This window comes from Peromyscus eremicus, chromosome 3 (assembly GCF_949786415.1).
Source record: "Peromyscus eremicus chromosome 3, PerEre_H2_v1, whole genome shotgun sequence".
NCBI classification, from domain to species: domain Eukaryota; kingdom Metazoa; phylum Chordata; class Mammalia; order Rodentia; family Cricetidae; genus Peromyscus; species Peromyscus eremicus.
This window is the reverse complement of record NC_081418.1, coordinates 26,286,572-26,291,142: the sequence shown is the minus strand read 5'-3', so window position 1 is coordinate 26,291,142 and position 4,571 is coordinate 26,286,572. Positions and strand designations below refer to the sequence as shown.

General features: G+C 39.9%; 1 long non-coding RNA gene across 1 annotated transcript; it reads right to left on the bottom strand.

The window, feature by feature from the left end:
* Positions 1-663: 663 nt before the first annotated feature.
* On the bottom strand, positions 664-3,919 carry LOC131905692 (uncharacterized). The gene is made up of 2 exons (XR_009378019.1): positions 3,687-3,919; positions 664-881 (listed from the first exon to the last, which is right to left on the bottom strand). It is a non-coding gene; the product is annotated as an uncharacterized LOC131905692 (long non-coding RNA).
* Between the last annotated feature and the right edge of the window lie 652 nt (positions 3,920-4,571).

The following is a 4,571-nucleotide window of genomic DNA, read 5'->3' as shown; positions in this document are numbered from 1 at the left end:
CTTCCCAGCAACTAGCTTCCGATTTGAACATCAGACATTTCTGATGGGTAGACTATCTTTTCAGCAAGTTAAAGATTTTTCAGCTGTGCAGTGTTTGAAAAAATAATCTGATAGGGGTTTCAGAGGGAATCTGGGGGTAAGCTACCTACCTACCTGACTACGGGTAGCAGAGATATCTATTGTAGGCACTGGAACAATGCCAAGGATGTTCAGGTTCAGGGGCGCTTTCCTTCAGCAGATCTTTTCTCCCTTGTGTGGTTTGTAAAGTTAGAGGAAGAAGTGGCAGGGTGTGATGAAAATACTATTGTGCAACTTACAAATATTATAACAACAAAACTTATTAGAAAGGTGAGTTAATTGTTATCCAAATCTGAAAACCTTGCAGGGAAGCCTCCATATTCAGTGAAAAGGATGACTCTTCCCATTGCCCTGGTCTCTAGCTCATGAACACAACAGTCTACAGTTGTCTTCTCTAATCTTCCCTCTCCTGTTCCCCTGCCCTAAGCCTCCCCAACATCACAAGCAAGGCAAGTCTTGACCTGTTGGAATTAAAGGAAACATGGAAGTTCTTGCAGTTTGTAATTAACACAAAATGTTCCTTGATAATCCTTTGTCTAAACTAGCAATAACACTTGTGTCATGTAGAAAATAAAGGACAGAAAAAACAGACTTCCTAATTTAATGCTTCACAGGAGTTGATCATCTTGCGTTCTTGGTTTCCTATTTCTTTAGCATCTGTTGCTGTTGAGTTTGACTAAGACGCAAGACACACAGCCCCACCTTCTGAACATCAGAGCAGTATCCACTTGCATTTTCAGAATTACACAACATGTAATTTTTACAGTCCAGGGTACTAGTTACATCGAGAACATCTTCACTTCCTAAAATGAAACATAAACAATGACAACAAAAATCTTGGAAGATATTTGCTTACATATTTGTTTGCAAAGTTCCAGCAATGATTTCAAAATAAAGCTTTGTGGGAAAGTACTGATAAAAATACCTGACACTGAGCCAGGCTGTGGTGGTGCATGCCTTTAATCCCAGCACTTGGGAGACAGAGGCAGGCGGATCTCTGTGAGTTTGAGGCCAGCCTGGGCTACAGAGTGAGTTTCAGGAAAGGTGAAAAGCTACACAGAGAAATCCTGTCTCAGAAAAACCATAATAATAATAATAATAATAATAATAATAATAATAATAATGATAAATAAAAATAAAAGAATCTGACACTGAAAACACAGTTGTTAAAGCCAAATGACTGGCTTGCTTGTGTACTGAATTAGCCCAGCAGTACTGGGTAAGGCTGCATGCTCAATACTGGAAGTTCAGAGCTGAACATTACCATGCTGGAAGTTGCATCATTTCAGGCAGATGAGGACCACCAGTTCATATGGCTCAGGTATCTTTCTCAGAAAGTGGCCTTTACTACCCCATCTATGTAAATTTGTGTGTGTGTGTGTGTGTGTGTGTGTGTGTGTGTGTGTGTGTGTTTGTTTACCTGTATGTGCATCATGTGTGTGCAATACCTGAAGAGACAAGAAGAAGGTATTTATGGTGATATTTTATTTGTGCTGAAATGTGACTTTATTTGTATGTTAATAAATAAAGTTGTCTAGAGATCAGAGGTCAAATCGAGCCATAAGCAGAGTCAGGTGGTGGTAGCACACACCCTTAATCCGATCACATGCAGGCAAAGTCTCTGTGTAGTCAAGGAGTGACAAGAACCTTTAATCTCAGTATCAACCATAGAGACCTGGAAGTCTGTATAGACAGGCAGTGACAAGGAAGTCATGTGATTGGGTTTAGAGCCAATGAGAAGGCAGAACAGAAAGGCAATAAAAAGACAAGTCAAACAGGAAGAAGCCCTCTCTGTGGAAGCTACTGCTGGTAGTAAGCTAAAGTTAGTCGTGGCTATTGCTCTGATCTATTTCGCTATTTCCTCTGTATTTAGCTCTCTGTTTCTTATTTACTAGACTGTTTAGAATTTCCTCTACAGGTATTGGAGTTGCAAGTGCTTTAGGAGTTGCCTGATAGGGTTGCTGTGAACTGTACTCAGGTCCTCTGGAAGAGTAGCAAATGCTCTTCACTGCTGAGCCACCTTTCTAGTCTATCATCAACCTTCAGTTACTGTTTTCTAAGTTGGTTTTTCTCTGTTTGAATCTTCTTGATTATTCTTCACCTTCAAGATTCTGTTTGTGTAGTTTTCAAACTTTCTTATATGATTAGGCATAAGAAGAGAGAAAAAGAGAAAGATACAGAGACAGAAAGAGAAGTATGAAGAGGAGGAGGAGGAAGAAGTGGGGGAAAGAAGGAAGGGTTAGAAAATGAGAAAACCAGAATGAATGGTTATTGAGTTGCCTTTCTCTTCCACTAACACACATCTCTTCTCACCGCCACAACCAAGGCATGAGAAACTCGAGAGTCAGAGAAAGGACAGAAGTGGAAGGCAAATTGCAATAGTTATGTCTTCACGTAACTTGAAATGTCTGTTCTTTGGAAGGTCCTGCCATGTTGATCCTCAGCCACAACTTTCTCATATTTGTGCCAGGTTATTGATACTTGGGCATCACACCATCACTTCCAGGTTGTCATTTGTGACACCATTTCTTCAGGCTTCACCTCCTAAGTCAGTCAGCCTGGTCACTAATGTGCCATCACTGACACATCCCTCTTCTCTCTTAGACTTCCACTTTTTTACGCTTTCTGATATTCTCTTACCTCTGTTTCTTCCTTTCTGTTCTTAACCTTATGAGAGCCTTATTAATTCTTGGGGATCTGAAGTTTTAAGATCTAAAGTTCATAGTTTTTTTTTCAAATAAATTTCCTTTTTATTCTTTTTTTGGGCATATTTTATTTTCAATAATTTCATATATTAATATTGTATTTGAATCATTTCTCCTCCCTTTCTTATCTCTCCAGTTCCTCCTGTGCTTTCTCATACTTCTCAAATTTATAGTATATAAGCCCTTAACTATTATTGTTACATATGTACCTATATCTATCTATCTATCTATCTACACACACACACACACACACACACACACACACACACACACACACACATTTATAAACCATATTCTTTCTCATTGAAGACACTCCGAATAGAAAGAAGAACTTACTGAGTGTTTGGACTGAAAAAGGAGCACTATGAGGCTGGAGATGGAGTTAAAAGCCTATGCTCTCTTTGACGAGGACCTGAGTTTGATTCCCAGGACCCACCTCTGGTGGTTCACAAAGGCCTGGTGACTTCTGCCCTGTGACTCAATGCTCTTTGCTGTTCTCTTTGGGCATTCATGTTTGTAGCAACCCTTGCTCCCCCGCAACATATATACATAATTTTTAAAAATTAAAAATCTTTTTTAATCGGAAGCACCAAAAGAAAGATAAGGGAACTAAAATGAAGGAGAGGGTAATAAACTCTTAATTCCCTTCCTTGTAAATAATATAAGAATCTACCCCTAGAGCTGAAATGAGAACTTTTGTAAGAACTAGAAACTCCTACAATTCCCTACATTCTGCTCTACTTTCAAGCAGCTCCTTGTAAAGAAATTAATAGATCCATTCAGTGAATTCATTCAACAAAAATGCACACCAAGTATGTCCTGAGACATGTTGTCAGTGATGAATGTGCCATTTCACACCAGGTTCTCATTCACATTCACTCTTGACTGTCACTAAGGTCTTACCTGAGTCGGGCAGCAGGCCAAGGAAGAGACATGCTAAGAAAAGGTAACGCATCTGCATTGCACAGTAGCACCGATGTGACAATAATAACATTCCAGCAAGCACAACAGTTCTGTGGAGACGTTTTTAGACTCAGGATTGCTAGACAGAGGGAATCTGTGGATGGGCAGGATCTTACATGCTTTGGCCTCAGTGTCCTGGGCAGTCTACCTCCACCACTGCCTTGCACCAGCTGGCTTTGCTTTACTGTGACACAGACAACCCCTTATTGCATCATCACAGTACATCTTATTCAGTCCTTTCCATCATTGGGTCCCAGTGATCACCCACAGGGATCACCCTCTGGCCTCTTACACCTTCACAGGTCTCTAAATTGAGATCTTCCTTGGAGAAAGTCCTCCCCACACCCTTCCCATGTTCCACTTGGGCACAGCACCTGCTGCTGGTGTATATTTCCTCTTTCCTCAATTGGCATCCTGTTCACGGAGGTAAATGCTGACCTGAATGAATCCATGTGGTCATTTAATAGACCTGAATCATGACAGCCTCCAACTCAACATTTCTCTATGCTCTATGCTAAGTACAGCAAACAGTACCAAAAATTATAATGTGATTATGCTGTTTCTACTTTCAGGTGGTCATCTTGGGTGTTTTCCATTAAATGTGAATTTCTCAAGGGAAGGGGATATATTTCACCAAATTTTGAGTCCAACACAGGGTTCCACATGATAAATGTTCATAGAAGTTTCTAGAACTGAAAAGCTGATCTTCTTACTGTCACTGTTTTTTTTTTGTTTGTTTTTTAATCAACTCCTTTTACTCCATGGTAATTGTTCATATCAGAATAAGTACCTGATCCTCCCCTCAGAATACAGATTATTAAAATT